Source organism: Oncorhynchus gorbuscha, linkage group LG16 (assembly GCF_021184085.1).
Source record: "Oncorhynchus gorbuscha isolate QuinsamMale2020 ecotype Even-year linkage group LG16, OgorEven_v1.0, whole genome shotgun sequence".
Classification (NCBI taxonomy): domain Eukaryota; kingdom Metazoa; phylum Chordata; class Actinopteri; order Salmoniformes; family Salmonidae; genus Oncorhynchus; species Oncorhynchus gorbuscha.
The window spans coordinates 74908810-74926359 of NC_060188.1; the positions used below are offsets into that span (position 1 = coordinate 74908810).

The 17550-nt window shown below is 40.4% G+C and overlaps 1 pseudogene; it reads left to right on the forward strand.

The window, feature by feature from the left end:
* The first annotated feature begins 3740 nt into the window (after positions 1 to 3740).
* Positions 3741 to 17550, forward strand: part of LOC123999411 — a 44380-nt pseudogene continuing 30570 nt past the window's right edge.

Sequence of the window (17550 nt, forward strand, 5' to 3'; positions counted from 1 at the left end):
ATCATCTCATCTTTTTAGAGCTGAGCTGTCTGACAAAATCACGATTTTGTAGTTCTTCAATGTAAATAAGGCACGCATTATGACTGTTGAATACCAACAATCAATCACTTTGATAATGTATTTTAAGACTCACGAAGAAATTGCTTTCTATCCCTTTCGGTTGCCTGTTCTCTCTTCTCTCAATCCCAATGTTTTACTCAGCACAGACTTGACAATTTTAAGCGTCCGCACAATGGATTATGGTCATTGTAGTTAATTACCATGTTTTCTGCGCTAAATTATGCAGCATATTGGCTTGTTCAGGCTTGATCTGATTTATCTCTACAGAAACTGCACTTCAAGCTCACAGGAAAAAACAACTACTTAAGGCAATTAGTTGTTTAAAAAACAAAAAATAACCACAATTTTGGTTAATCGCTCAGCACTAATACATTATTGACTGTCACATTAGGTGGCTGGGAGAGCAAAGCATGAGTGGCACAAACTGCATGGTGCTCTGCATCAGCAGAGACTTTGGATACACCGAGGGGGCGACATTGGTGCGGCAGATGCGTGGATTTAGAGGGGTCATCCGAATGTTTGCTGGGACAATGGTCTTTTCTGATATCGGGCAGTGGAGGAGCTGGATGTTCCAGTGGGACCAGAAGTGCATAGAGAGGTCCCGGTGCTCTCTCAATCAGCTGGGGTGCGCATTTCAGGGAACACAATCCACCACCCTGCCATTATACAGTGTGTCCCTGGGATGTACTGTAGAGGTGGAGTGCATCTGACAGATGAGGGCAATGACATATTCCTTAAAAGTTGAGCTCTCCAGTCTCCACTGTTCTCTGCTCCGTAGAGCCACCTAATAATTGACAATAAGCACACCGTGCGTGCATGCACAGGCCAGTGTGTGTGTCGGGACTGGGAGACGGGTATCAGAACTATACATGAAATAGAATGGTCAGAAACCCAGGACCTTCAGATCCTATGGCCGTGACGTTGACGGTTACGCTACGAACTCTGTCAAGAACGTACACTCTACACAATCTGGTGATGACAGGAAGATTTTGTTGTTGTTCGTTCAATCATTACTGATTGAACCTTCATTTATCTTGCTTGTTTAAAAAACATAGTCTAAAACACTTGATGTGTTGAAAACAGTGACACATCTTCTATTGACTCCCAAAGGTCGCGCAAACATGAGATTTCATTTTACCTTTATTTTACTAGGCAAGTCAGTTAAGAACAAATTCTTATTTTCAATGACGGCCTAGGAACAGTGGGTTAACTGCCTGTTCAGGGGCAGAATGACAGATTTGTACCTTGTCAGCTCGGGGATTTGAACTTGCAACCTTTCGGTTACTAGTCCAACACTCTAACCACTAGGCTACCCTGCCACGATGATGTTGGTATTATTTAAAAAGACAATATGTAACTTTTTGGTTGACCCCACCAAATTCACATGGAAATTTACAGATCTGGGGAAATGGAGATTTACAGATCTGGGGAAATGGAGATTTACAGATCTGGGGAAATGGGGATTTACAGATCTGGGGAAATGGGGATTTACAGATCTGGGGAAATGGAAATTTACAGATCTGGGGAAATGGGGATTTACAGATCTGTCATTCACCATTGTTATCAACTGTACCAGCAGAAATGGAACATAAATCACAGAAAATAGATGTTGTGGTAGGTGCAGCTGTAGAGAAGTATTTGGATGTAAAATATGTTACTGCAGAAGTTACTGCAGAAGTTACAAGGTGTGCCGGCCTGCAAAAAGATCACACAGGGCCAAGTAGTGGAATAGTGGTGAGGTTATAATTGGTGTTGGGTTAGTTGGTCGGTCCATTTTTTCGTAACTTTTCCGGTTCCCTTTCGTGTCACAAGGTGTAGTGCATTCACACTCCAGTACAGTAGGTGGCGGTGTATGCATCTTTCAGTTGGTTGCGATCTGTCAATACAAATTTAAAGAAGAAGGGTTTCGGGAATAAATTGAAAAGGACCTTGACACTGTTAATCAGTCAGCACAAATTTAGTTTACAATAACGAGAAGAAAATTGCATTGCAGAGGAAGGAGCGTACTGATTCATTGCAGGGATCATCAACTAGAGTCAGTTGCGAGACAATTTTTTTCTTGAGCGGATGGTCAGGGGCCGGAACATAATTATACAAATCATTTTTAGACTGCAAACTGACTGCCGGAAACTTAAATAGATATAATATTTGACTACAACATATTCATTTCAAACCTTGCGATCACATACTCTGAGTATACAAAGCATTAACCTTTTACTAGAGGGAGCTAAATCAGGGTCACACAGTGTTTCTTGGTAGTCTTGAACGAATATAGTTTGAAACAAAAGTATACACCGTTACACACAAGGTTATGTAAAAAAAAAAAGAAGTCAGATATAGAGTTGAAATATATTACATTTCGAGTTTGCATCCCAATATTACACTTTATATACATCACAGAAGACTGAAACAAAACCATTTGCCATAGTTTTAGGTGGTTTATTATTTTTATTTTTGACTTTATTATGAAAAATATGAATACCATTCCACTCATGAGGCCAATAGAGGGCGCTTGTGGTCATTAGACTGCAGGAAATTAAGAATACCTGCTCTTTCCATGACGTGACCAGGTGAAAGCTATGATCCCTTATTGAGGTCACTTGTTCAATCCACTTCAATCAATGTAGATGAAGGAGAGGAGACAGGTTTGAAGAAGGATTATTAAGCCTTGAGACAATTGTGACATGGATTGTGAATGTGTGCCATTCAGAGGGTGAATGGGCAAGACAAAAGATTTAAGTGACTGAACGGGATATGGTAGTTGGTGTCAGGCACACCGGGTTTGTGTCAAGAACTGCAACGCTGCTGTGTTTTTCACATTTAACAGTTCCCTGTGTGTATCGAGAATGGTCCACTACTCAAAGGACATTCAGCCAACTATACAAAACTGTGGGAAGCATTGGAGTAAACATGGGCCAGCATCCCTGTGGAACGCTTGGCACCTTGTAGAGTCTATGCCCAAAATAATTTACGCTGGCCTCAGATCTGTTTGTGCTCTTGCCAACTCCATTGCTGTCATTGTCAAGCCAAATTTTTTTTTTTTTATGTCAATGACTGACAAGGTCATTCCCGATTGAGCTGACATATGCAGCGTTTACCGTGAATGCAGTCTCTGCCAACGCGGTAACATTTCTTCAAATTTCAATCACGCTGTAATGCTGAACTTCTGCGATACGGATTGAATAGAGTCCTGAATCTTTTATTATTGAACATTGTCCCAGTCAAATAAATTATGTAAAATAAACATAATTAGCACCTTTATGTAAGACAATGCATGTGATTAAAGGAACTATGTGGAATATTTGATTCTGTTCTGATGAATGATGTGTGTTTGTAACAAGCCACCCTGTGATCACTACTACAAACTATTGAAAAACAATTACTTTTACCAACAGTTGATAGCTGGACTTCTAACTAACGTCAATTGATTTTGCCAGGTTTTAATTACACTGCTGCTACCGACTTTTTAGAAAAAAACAGAGTAAATAGTGAACTTTTTGTAATTGTAAACTTTATGCAAAATTGTGTGCTAAAAATAAAATAAAAAATACAGCAAAAGACTACAGGGGAATCATCATCACTGCAGTCATAACCCACTTACCACTAAGTGGCACTATTGCTGAGGATGTAGGAAACAGAGGGAAGAAAGAAAGAAAAACAATAGAAAGAAAGGAAAAAGTACTGCATGACAAAAATGTATCCCCACTGCCAGTGTGTGTGTGTGTTGATTTGAGAGAGTGTGTGACCTGGAACAGCTCTTCCTGATTCAGTCCAAGCAGCTCCACTCCCCCTCTCCCGGCACAGGACTGCTGCTGTGGAGATGGGATGCTGATCCAGACTGGGAATATTTCATGCCTGGAATCTTAACTCTGGGTGGATCACCGCACCGCGAGGCGGCATGCTGGGGAACACAGGAACTATCTGAAAGGAGATTATTTGGACTAGTTTGGACTTTTTGAAGGTGTTCATTTTGATTTTGCAGCTTTCTCCTGAAGCTAGAATAATGTCTCTGGGCAGTTGCAGGCAGACTATGCTTGCAGCAGCGATCTGCACCCTGATGGCAATTCTGGTGGCAGGCACTGCAGGACAGAGCCAGGACGGGAGGGAGGAAGGGTCCTCCTGCTACGGGGGGTTTGACCTTTACTTCGTTTTGGACAAGTGAGTGTTCTCCTCTGTCTTCTTGCCTGCTCCAAGTCTCACTTTTCTGCAGGAGCATCCATAGAGGCTCTGTAGCAGCCTGCTTCCATTTAGTCCCAGCAAGTCACCTACCACATGTTGGACATTTCAATGCATTCTTATCATTATTGCCCAGAGAAATATTTACACCGAGCAATTACATTTTCCCATACAATTCTTTTTTTTAATGGAGTGATCCACTAATCGGAACCAGAGGCATGACAACACAACGTGAACATATAAGTCTCCAGGGGCCAATTGGAAGTGTTTGAGCATAGGGTTGGGGTGGTTGAAGAGGGAAATAGAGTTGGTGGAGGGGGGGGGTGCTTGGGCTGAGGTACATATGCAGAAATTAGAGCAGGTATGTAGATGATATGCAGTCTAAGAGACCCAGGGAGCCAGAGGCTGCATACTAACCTCTCCCTAGTGGTTCCAATCAGTTCCACTAAAGCAGCACAGCAGAAAACTGGTCAAATCTACTTCCTCAGCTTTCCCCACCTGCTCTATCAAGAGGCTCCATTCGTTTCTACTGGAAAACAAAATTGGGAAAAAACTGCCAACAAAAAACATAGGCAATCTGTAAACTTGTTGTGCGAGCCTTCGAGTCTCTGTTTTCACAAAACATTGCCCATATGGCATGTAGGATGCTGGGTAATGCTAGTATATTATTGTTATGTGTTCAAGTCATGTGTTCCTTACCGTTCCAGACTCACCCCTCCCACTGTCTCCAAATTCTTTTAAAGATGGTGATTTTTCCCCCCCAGTTATTGGCAGCTCCATTGCAATGATATTTCTGTGGCGCACCATACTAAAATACAGAACTACAGTAATTCCGAGCTTCCATAAGGGAAAGTTTTTTTGACATTGTAGTGTGAGGTGGCATGCAGTTAGTGCTGTCTTATTCTATTCTCATCCACAATACGGTGAGCAGTCACGCTAGAGGATATATGAAAGCTAGCAAATAAGATGATTTTAGAATAAAATAGCCCCACAAAACCATTAGTTCATGTATTTTTTTTACAAGTTGTTTGGATGCATGTGGTAACACTTACCATAAAAATAACCAAGTTTACAATAAAAGTAAATACAATTCTGCTCTTGAATGTGCAAAGGCAATCAGATCCGTTTTGAAGTGAGAAAACAATACATTTCTACTTTAGATAATTTTTTGCTGCTTTACATTTCATCCCCCAAGCAATTCAAATATTTCATATTAACAGTTCTATAGATCAGTGTTTCCCAAACTCTGTCCTAGGGCCCCCTCTGTGTGCATGTTTTGGGGGGTTGGGCAGGATCGAGTTTGGGAAACCTGCTATAGATCACATACAGTATTTCACACACTTTAATCAGAATACAGTATGCATGGGTGAAATGTGTGACTGTCTTCATACAACATGTAGGGCAATGGTAGCTACTTCACGACTCCCCTGTCGTTTCCCCTTCCACAGTGCGGTGTGCAGTGGGGAGAGCTCCTGTCTTTCTCTATGCCCCAAACCTCTCTCCATGTGTGTCTGGTCTGCAGAACCCTTTCACCATTAGGCCCAGATGTTCCAAAGCTCCCAAGTGTTTGGCAGCTGTGTCAGGACTGGGACTCATATCACAGTACAACGGACAGAAAAACAAGTGAGAGGGAAGAAAAGAGAGGCAAAGAAAGAAAGGACAGAGTGGAAAATCTTTTGATTTATCCTTTCGCAATCAAATTATTCAGACTTTCAAGCATCAACATCTTTCAAATACTTAAACATATCCATTAAATATGTGGGACATTCTATAAGTATTCATAACTGCTGTATTGCTATTGTGTCAGTCTGAATTGGCCAATCACTCAAAACCTCTCTTTAGGCCGACAGAAAAAGGCACATTGAGTTCCCTCCTTAACAAAACCTGTCTATATGCACCACACTTATCAAGTCTAAAGTGGTCACATCTCAAAGTTGCATTGACATTATCCTATTTGACTGGCTTTTTGGAAAAGCTGTGCTCATTTCCTGAGTCTAGTGTTGCTGTCCAAGGTAATCATCAAACACATACTGGTAATCATCTGAATAATCTTTTTCCTTAATGCTGTCCAAACTACTCCCCATTTCACGAGGTCCCTGCTTTTATTTTTTATTTGATTTATTAGGATCCCCATTATCCGATGCCAATGGTGACAGCTAGTCTTACTGGGGTCCGACACAACAAAAAATACATTACAGACAAAAGACTTTAAAATGTACATACATTTCAAAATATGAACATGTAGTGTCTGTGTGCGCATCTATCAGTTCCACATACACGTCAGTACATACACACAACAAGTAGGTCACATGGGGAGAGGCGTTGTGCCGTGAGGTGTTGCTTTATTTGTGTTTTGAAACTTCTGCTATATAATGGAAGGGAGTTCCATGCACTCAAGGCTCTGTATAATACTGCACTGTATTTCCTTGACATATATACTGTATTTCCTTGAATTTATTCTGGACCTGGGGACTGTGAAAAGAACCCTGGTGGCATGTCTGGTGGGGTAAGTGTGTATGTCATTGCTGTGTGTAAATTGAGAATGCAAATAATTAGGAATTTCCAACATTAATGTTTCTTATAAAAACAAGAAGTGGCATAGTCAATCTTTCCTCAACTCTTAGCCAAGAGAGACTGGCATGCATAGTATTCATATTAGCCCTCTGATTACAGTGAAGAGCAAGACGTGTCGCTCTGTTCTGGGCCTACTACAGCTTAACTAGGTCTTTCTTTTCAGCACTTGACCATATGACTGGACAAAGCAGAGGATCTCTTTATTAGGTGGCAGGTAGCCTAGTGGTTAGAGTGTTGGACTTATAACCGAATGGTTGCAAGATCTAATCCCCGAGCTGACAAGGTAAAAATCTGTCGTTCTGCCCCTGAAGGCAGTTCACCCACTGTTCCTTGTCCGTCATTGTAAATAATATTTTTTTTCTTAACTGACTTGCCTAGTTAAATAAAGGTTAAATAAACATTTAAATATATATATATATATATTGTCAAGTGGTTAAAAATACCATGGGACCACGCAGCCGTCATACCACTCAGGAAGGAGAAGCGTTCTGTCTCCTAGAGATGAACGTACTTTGGTGCGAAATGTTCAAATCAATCCCAGAACAACAAAGGACCCTGTGAAGAGGCTGGAGGAAACAGGTACAAAAGTTTCTATATACACAGTAAAACGAGTCTAATATCGTCATAACCTGAAAGGCCGCTCAGCAAGGAAGAAGCCATTGCTCCAAAACCGCCATAAAAAAAGCCAGACTACAGTTTGCAAATGCACATGGGGACAAAGATCTGATTTTTTTGAGAAACGTCCTCTGGTCTGATGAAACAAAAATAGAACTATTAGAACATAATGACCATTGATATGTTTGGAGGAAAAAGGGGGACGCTTGCAAGTTGAAGGACACCATCCCAACCGTGAAGCACGGGGGTGGCAGCATCATGTTGTGGGGGTGCTTTGCTGTAGGAGGGACTGGTGCACTTCACAAAATAGATGGCATATGAGGTAGGAAAATTATGTGGATATATTGAAGCAACATCTCAAGACATCAGTCAGGAAGTTAAAGCTTGGTCTCAAATGGGTCTTCCAAATGGACAATGACCCCAAGCATACTTCCAAAGTTGTGGCAAAATGGCTTAATGGACAACAAAGTCAAGGTATTGGAGTGGCCATCACAAAGCCCTGACCTCAAACCTATAGAAAATTTGTGGGCAGAACTGAAAAAGAGTGTGCGAGCAAGGAGGGCTGCAAACCTGACTCAGTTACACCAGCTCTGTCAGGAAAAATGGGCCAAAATTCACCCAGCCTATTGTGGGAAGCTTGTGGAAGGCTACTCAAATAGTTTGACCTAAGTTAAACAATTTAAAGGCAATTCTACCAAATATTAATTGAGTGTATGTAAACTTCTGACCCACTGGGAATGTGATAAATAAAATGTGATGAATAAAAGCTGAAGTAAATCATTCTCTCTACTATTATTCTGAAATTTCACATTCTTAAAATAAAGTGGTGATCCTAACTGACCTAAAACAGGGAATTTTTACTTGGATTAATTGTCAGGAATTGTGAAAAACTGAGTTTAAATGTATTTGGCTAAGGTGTATGTAAAACTTCCGACTTCAACTGTATGTTTTGACCATGTAAGTTTACAATCTAAGGTAACACCAAGTAATTTAGTCTCCTCAACTTGTTCAACAGCCACACCATTATTTAGCAGATTCAGAGGTCTAGAATTTAGGGAATGAGTTGTACCAAATACAATGCTCTTAGTTTTAGAGATGTTCAGGGCCAGTTTATTACTGGCCACCCATTCCAAAACAGACTGCAACTCTTTGTTAATGGACACACACGCTTTGTACAAAGTGGCAGGTCATTGGTAACAATAGAAAAGAGTACACCACACTTGACATGTTTGACATTAGAGAAGCTTCCATTAAAGAAAACCCTCAGTTTCATTAGATAGGTTGAAAAGCCATAACACATACGTTTTCTCAACAACAGGTTATGGTCAATAATATGAAAGGCTGCACTGAAGTCTAACAGTACAGCTCCCACAATCTTCTTATTATCAATGTATTTCAACCAATCATCAGTCATTTGTGTCAGTGTAGTACATGTTGAGTGCCCTTCTCAAAAAGCATGCTGAAAGTTTATTGTTCATTTGTTTACAGAGAAATAGCATTGTGTTTGGTCAAACACACATTTTTCCAAAAGTTTGCTAAGAGCTGGCAGCAAGCTGATAGGTCTACTCTTAGAACCAGTAAAGGCCGCTTTACCACTCTTGGGTAGCGGAATGACTGGCATTTCTCCAGGCCTGAGGACAAAGACTTGTGGCAGCACAAGTAGGGCATTTGATTTGCAAACTCATCACATGATCAGTGTCTCGTCAGGAACACTAAAATTGCACTTCCGGGCCACAGAATTTCTAAATGTTTGAACATAAAAGTCCCCCACGTAATAGTAGAAAATTGTCAATAACCATTAATGAAAAATTGTCTAAACATTAACAATGATTCATATTTGTTCATATTTAAGTGACATTTGCATTACATTTGGTGTTTTACACATGTTCCAAGGTCAAATAAATGTGTTGCTGGCTTTTTACACCACCCATTCTAATTGCCGCACTACGGAAAACCTGCTAACCAAACAAAGTGTTTCTTAGATTTTGCCCAGACCTCAAAAGGCATCCCCTGATGTGGTTCATGCATTGTTGTGAACACAGAAAAAATATTGAACAAAATGGCGGTAAACCTGAAAAAATTGAGAAATACGAAACCTGGAAAAACAGAAGAAAGAAAGCAGGAATTGTGGGAAAAAACTGAAGTAGATTAAAAATTAAAAAATGATTTTAAAAGGTGTTTTTCTGTGCATGACTGAACTTTAGAATGTGTGTATTGACTATGTACCTAAGAGGGAAATGTTCTAGTGATATATACAGTAATATATACAATTTAGCAGATGCTTTTATTAAAAATAGTGCTTATGACACCCTTTATAAAGCACAGGTTTATGTCATATTTGACATAGTGGGTTATGTCACATTTGGCATGGGTGGTTATGTCACACAGTTATGCCCTTAACCAACAGTTATAAAGCATGACACATGGTTAGAGATGATTTGTATCACATTTATGTAGTGTTTATGAAGGCTTTATGTAGCCTTTATAAGCTGCACGTAATTTAAAGCGGGACAATTTAAAGTCAATAAGCTGTCATCTTAGTTGATATAGAATGGGAATATGTTTTCAAATACATTTTCTTCCAAAATGCCATGAACAAATTCCACCTCAATTTAAGAACGACCCACTTGAGAAAAAACATATTTCTATAAAAAGGTATTACATTAGTGCACACTTTCTCTTGCTTTCCCTATTTCTCGCACACACATTATTATTTAAAAAAACATTTTAGTCATTTAGACAACGCTCTTATGCAGAGTGACTTAGTGAGGGCACAAATTTTACAAACTTAGTTCACAAACTTAGTGAGTGCACAAATTTCCATACTGGGCGAAATCCTCTTTTTGCTGGTTCTACATAGAAGGGCTTAGATAATGTGTTGGAGCTATACACTGCGTCTGGCCCATTCTCTTCACTCAAACTGCCTTTGATTGTGATTCTGAAAAGATTTCCTGATAGAAGTCAATCATAATGGAATGTGTATGGCATGCATTCAAAGTAAAACCCCAGAGGATAAAAATACTTATTCTACAACGTCTGCAGTCTAAATGAAAAAGTAAAGGAAGTACACCGTATCTATTCTCTGTGTCTGTGTCAGTGAAAGGTGGGGGAAAAAAACTATATTGACAGGCTCTGTTGTTTTATCCGTAACTATGTCATTACTAGTGATGTAAACTACTATAAAGTACTACTTAAGTACTTTTGGGGGGGGTATCTGTACTTTACTATTTATATTTTTGACAACTACTTTACTACACTCATAGAAAATGATGTACTTTTTACTCCATACATTTCCCCTGACATTCAAAGGTACCCGTTACATTTTGAATGCTTAGCAGGACAGAAAATGGTCCAATTCCCACACTTATCAAGAGAATATCCTTGTTCATCCCTACTGCCTCTGATCTGACAGATTTACTAAACACAAATGCTCTTTAAAAAATGATGTCGGAGTGTGACCCTGGCTATCCGTAAGTATAGAAAAAAGAAAAAGAAAATTGTGCTGTCTGGTTTGCGTAATATAAGGAAAAGTAAATTATTTTGATACTTAAGTATATTTAAAACCAAATACTTTTAGACTTTTACTCAAGTAGTATTTTACTGGGTGACTTTCACACGAGTTATTTTCTATTAAGTATCTTTACTTTTACTCAAGTCTTAGAATGTAGTACTTTTTCCACCACTGGTCATTACAGTGTATCTCTGATGGTTGAATTTTTCTCTCTATTACCACAGATTTGGTATATTTAAGCAATAAGGCATGGGGGGGTGTGGTATATGGCCAATATATCATGGGTAAGGGCTGTTCTTATGCACAATGCAACAAGGAGTGCCTGCATACAGCCCTTAGCCGTGGTATATTGGCCATACAGTATACCACAAAACCAAGAGGTGCCTTATTGCTTTTATAAACTGGATAGCAACATACAGTAATTAGAAGAGTACAAATAAATGTTTTGTTATACCCGCGATATACCACAGCTTTCAACCAATCAGCATTCAGGGCTCGAACCACCCAGTTCACAAAATTGGTTGATGCATGTTACATCTGAACAGGATAATGCGTTATGTAACATCTGAGCAGGATTTCGCATTATCATTAGCTACCGCCCTGTAGGGTGAGCTGATTGGAGGATACACGGAAGCAGCGATTGGTTTGTGGACAGTTCAATCATGGTAGCTGTAAGGGCCCTTTTAACAGCTCCACCACAATAACAGACATCTTCTAACCTTTCTTTTAGGTCTGGGAGTGTGCAGCACCACTGGAATGAGATCTATTACTTTGTTGATCACCTGGCTCATAAATTCATAAGGTACAGTATTGCCTGGATCGTTACCCAGATACCACTACAAGTACCAGAGAGCTCAATTAATGTATACTGGCCAGTAAGGATGTATCAATTCGAAGTAAGGATATAAACAGACATGTTTTTGCACAAAGTATTTGGACAAGACAGCAACATACATAAAGAGATTATGTCTGTGTGTCAACTGTGGAAATACCCTCCCAAATACATGTAACTGGCAAAATAAAGTAAACACCAACATAAAATGTCTTAATAGGGCTATGGGCCATGACAAGCCAGAACAGCTTCATTGCACCTTGACATAGATTCTACAAGTGTCTGGAACTCTATTGGAGAAACTCCATCATTTGGTGTTTTGTTGACGGTGGTGGAAAACGCTGTCTTAGGCGCCATTCCAGAATCTCCCATAAGCTTTCAATTGGGTTGTGATCTGGTGACTGAGACGGCCATGGCATATGGTTTACGTCACTTTCAAGCTCATCAAACCAGTCAGGGCATAGCCATTGTATCCAAAATAACAGACTGCCCAGCATTTTTATACACGACCCTAAGCATGATGGGATGTTCATTACTTAATTAACTCAGGAACCACAACTATGTGGAAGCACCTGCTTTCAATATACGTGTCCCTTATTTACTCAAGTATTTTTTTAGCCCTCAGCTGCGGATGTCCTTCATTGTATTTTCTACAGAGGGACGGATCCTGATGAAACTAACAGAAGACAGGCAAGACATAATCCCCTCATAATACAACACTTTTAATGATCTGCCCCTTTGACTCATTGGTCAATCGTTTTGTGGAGGGTACTGTGTGTCAATCCTTCTATTACGGGGGTACTGCCCACACGATACACTGACGGTACCAATGGTATATTGTGGTTGGGTGTGAGCAGGGAGCAGATTCGGGCAGGCCTGGAAGAGCTCCGCATGGTGCATCCTGGGGGAGACACTTTTATGCACAAAGGGTTCCAACGGGTGAGTAATGGATTGGAGACCAGTAGCTGAAGGTAACTGGGCAACAGCTAGACATCCTTCTGCAATAATGACAAAAATCTATTTTTATTTTCACATAACCTTATCTATGGGTAAAAGCAGAAGACAAATTGCTGCCTCATATTGGTCAATAAAGTACAATGGGGCAAAAAAGTATTTAGTTAGCCACCAATTGTGCAAGTTCTCCCACTTAAAAATACGAGATGCCTGTAATTTTCATCATAGATACACTTCAACTATGACAGACAAAATTAGAAGAAAAAAAATCCAGAAAATCACATTGTAGGATTTTTAATGAATTTATTTGCAAATTATGGTGGAAAATAAGTATTTGGTCAATAACAAAAGTTTATCTCAATACTTTGTTATACACCCTCAAACGCTTTCTGTAAGTCTTCACAAGGTTTTCACACACTGTTGCTGGTATTTTGGCCCATTCCTCCATGCAGATCTCCTCTAGAGCAGTGATGTTTTGGGGCTGTTGCTGGGCAACACGGACTTTCAACTCCCTCCAAAGATTTTCTATGGGGTTGAGATCTGGAGACTGGCTAGGCCACTCCAGGACCTTGAAATGCTTCTTATGAAGCCACTCCTTCGTTGCCCGGGCAGTGTGTTTGGGATCATTGTCATGCTGAAAGACCCAGCCACATTTCATCTTCAATGCCCTTGCTGGTGGAAGGAGGTTTTCACTCAAAATCCCATGATACATGGTCCCATTCATTCTTTCCTTTACATGGATCAGTCGTCCTGGTTCCGTTGCAGAAAAACAGCCCCAAAGCATGATGTTTCCACCCCCATGCTTCACAGTAGATATGGTGTTCTTTGGATGCAACTCAGCATTCTTTGTACTCCAAACACGACAAGTTGAGTTTTTACCAAAAAGTTATATTTGGTTTCATCTGACCATATGACATTCTCCCAATCTTCTTCTGGATCATCCAAATGCTCTCTGCCAAACTTCAGACGGGCCTGGACATGTACTGGCTTAAGCAGGGGGGCACATCTGGCACTGCAGGATTTGATTCCCTGGCGGCGTAGTGTGTTACTGATGGTAGGCTTTGTTACTTTGGTCCCTGCTCTCTGCAGGTCATTCACTAGGTCACTCCGTGTGGATCTGGGATTTTTGCTCACTGTTCTTGTGATAATTTTGACCCCACGGGGTGAGATCTTGCGTGGAGCCCCAGATCGAGGGAGATTATCAGTGGTCTTGTATGTCTTCCATTTCCTAATAATTGCTCCCACAGTTGATTTCTTCAAACCAAGCTGCTTACCTATTGCAGATTCAGTCTTCCCAGCCTGGTGCAGGTCTACAATTTTGTTTCTGGTGTCCAGCTCTTTGGTCCTGGCCATAGTGGAGTTTGGAGTGTGACTATTTGAGGTTGTGGACAGGTGTCTTTTATACTGATAACAAGTAAGTCGCTCTGGATAAGAGCGTCTGCTAAATGACTTAAATGTAAATGTAAATGTAAATGTAAATGTAAGTTCAAACAGGTGCCATTAATACAGATAGCGAGTGGAGGACAGAGGAGCCTCTTAAAGAAGAAGTTACAGGTCTGTGAGAGCCAGAAATATTGCTTGTTTGTAGGTGACCAAATACTTATTTTCCACCATAATTTGCAAATAAATTCATTCAAAATCCTACAATGTGATTTTCTTGATTTTTTTTCTCATTTTGTCTGTCATAGTTGAAGTGTACCTATGATGAAAATTACAGGCCTCTCTCATATTTTTAAGTGGGAGAACTTGCACAATTGGTGGCTGACTAAATACTTTTTTTGCCCCACTGTATCCTTCTAAACATTCTGCTTCTATCTGCTCCTCCAGGCCAGTGAACAAATCTACTATGCTGGTGACAGTGAGTAGATTATTCTTGTTTTTTTGCACTTGGAATAAATCATTTGGGTAGAACTCTGGCTATTTTTAGGTCATAAGCAGACACAAAACAGTACACATAAAACCCATTGAACCCAATTTATGGTATCAGAGGTAATATAATGAATTATCCAATTATTATCTTCACCTTCAGAGACAGATAGACAGTACAGTCTGTGTTCTGGGGAGATTTTGTTCTGCTCTATTGTCTTGTAAGTCATTTGTCCTGGTCCATCAGGTTTCCGTACAGCCAGTGTCATCATTGCCTTGACAGATGGCGAACTGAGGGAGAATCAGTTTGATCTGGCAGAGAGAGAGGTGAGATAAATATTGGTTTTAGACCTAGAGTAATGGATGATCTATGGGCAATGTCTACGGTATCTCTACACTCACAGAGTGAGGAGAGTTCAAATAGCTAACCACATTCCACAGGATATTCTAGTCCTGGAAGAGCGGGTTCTCAGTAATCTGCTGCCTGTCATAATCTACAATTATCATTATTAGAAACTCTGTTTCTGATAATACACTATATATACACAAAAGTATGTGGACACCCCTTCAAATTAGTGGATTCGGCTATTTCAGTCACACTCATAACTGACAGGTGTATTAAATGGAGCACACAGCCATGCAATCTCCATAGACAAAAACTGGCAGTAGAATGGCCTTACTGAAGAGCTCAGTGACTTTCAACGTGGCACTGTCAAAGGATTCCACCTTTCCAACAAGTCAGTTCATAAAATGTCTGCCCTGCTAGAGCTTCCCCAGTCAACTGTAAGTGATGTTATTGTGAAGTGGACATGTCTAAGATCAACAACAGCTCAGCTGCGAAGTGGTAGGCCGCACAAGCTCACAGAACGGGACCGCCGAGTGCTGAAGCGCATAGCACATAAAAAATAGTTTGTTCTTGGTTGCAACACTCACTACAGAGTTCCAAACTGCCTCTGGAAGCACGTTTTTGCAAAACCTGTTCGTCGGGAGCTTCATGAAATGGGTTTCCATGGCCGAGCAGCCACACACAAGTCTAAGATCACCATGTGCAATGCCAAGCATCGGCTGGAGTGGTGTAAAGCTTGCCGCCATTGGACTCTGGAGCAGTGGAAATGCTTTCTCTGGAGTGATGAATAACGCTTCCCCATCCGGCAGTCCGACGGACGAATCTGGGTTTGGCGGATGCCAGGAGAATGCTACCTGCCCAATGCATACAGTAGTGCCAACTGTAAAGTTTGATGGAGGAGGAATAATGGTCTGGGGCCATTTTCATGGTTCGGGATATGCCCCTTAGGTCCAGTGAAGGGAAATCTTAACGCAACAGCATGCAATTTCATTCTAGACAATTCTGTGCTTTCCAACTTTGTGGAAACAGTTTGGGGAAGGCCCTTTCCTGTTTCAGCATAACAATGCCCCTGTGCACAAAGAGAGGTCCATACAGAAATGGTTTGTCGAAATCGGTGGGGAAGAACTTGACTGGCCTGCACAGAACCCTGACCTCAACCCCATCGAACACATTTAAGATTAATTGGAACGCCAACTGCAAGCCAGGCCTAATCGCCCAACACCAGTGCCCGACCTCACTAATGCTCTTGTGGCTGAATGGAAGCAAGTCCCCGCAGTAATGTTCCAAGATGTAGTGGAAGGCCTTCCCATAAGAGTGGAGGCTGTTACAGCAGCAAAGGAGGGATCAACTCCATATTAATGCCCATGATTTTGGAATGAAATGTTATACGAGCAGGTGTCTACATACTTTTGGTTATGTAGAATATCTTCCTGCAGCTGGTTACATCAGTAATTACAGCTAGTGAAATGTAAAAGAGCCTAAACTCAAGCCTTTCAATAACTGGATGTTTCCATCAGTCCATACATTGGCTGATGCTAATTTTGTGCAGAACTTCCTAGACTTGAGAAGTTTACTTAAACTCACCAAGACCCAAGAAGTCATCATGGTCTGTGGAAGATCACCCAAAGCACTGCAACTACATGAGGACACAGAGGTTTTTTGAATTTCAACAAACAATAACCTTTCTTTTTCTTTTTAGGAACTCAGTTGGGGTCTCAATTTACTGTTGAGAGTTAGAGTAGTAGAATACACAAGGTGCACTTTCAAAACATAGTTGTCACTCACTAGCTAGGTTTCCATTCAATTGGCATAAAAACAATCTGAGCATTTGTCACCAGAGGTATTTCCATCAAATTGATTTGTTGCAGATAAAATGCTGCGCATGATGACATAATGCGCATAAAATATATTTTGCCATTCAATTCCCATTCCCAAAGTAAAATGTGTTTCCATCGCATTTTCAACTCTACTGATGTTTTTTTTCTCACAAAAAAATGTAGTGTTATATAGTGAGTGTGCACACTCTGGTATTGGCACATGCACTCTAGCCAACAGCACTAGCTGTACACTGTTGGCTAAAGCACAATTATAGTTTACATTATGAGATTATTATTATGGACAAAAGAGCAAGATTCTTTTTATTTGTCAAATGTCAAATGTGATTATCATGCCACCAGAATAAGACCCTAAATATTTATTGGAAAGGAGCATCAAGCTCATACCTTGCATTTTCACCACCATCATCATTTATTTCATCTGTAACCTAATAAACTGTATGCTTTCACGACGAATCGTAGTGGAAAGACCACACAACATGTCATCGCATGACTCCAAGTTTATTTCGATATGATGGCTATTATATCAACATTTGCACATTAAAAGGCGTTTCCACCAACATTTTTCGCATAATAAATTTGACCGACACAGAAAGATCCCACCTTGTCTAGCATATTTTCTTTTGTCAACATTTGAAAAGTTTACAGAAAAAGGTAGTGTTTCCATCAGGCCTGTAATGACATTTTTTATCCGACATGTACTTTACACACATAAAAAGGTTGGATGGAAACCTTGTTACTGACAGTCACTCAATTAGCCCATGTCAGTAAATTAAATACA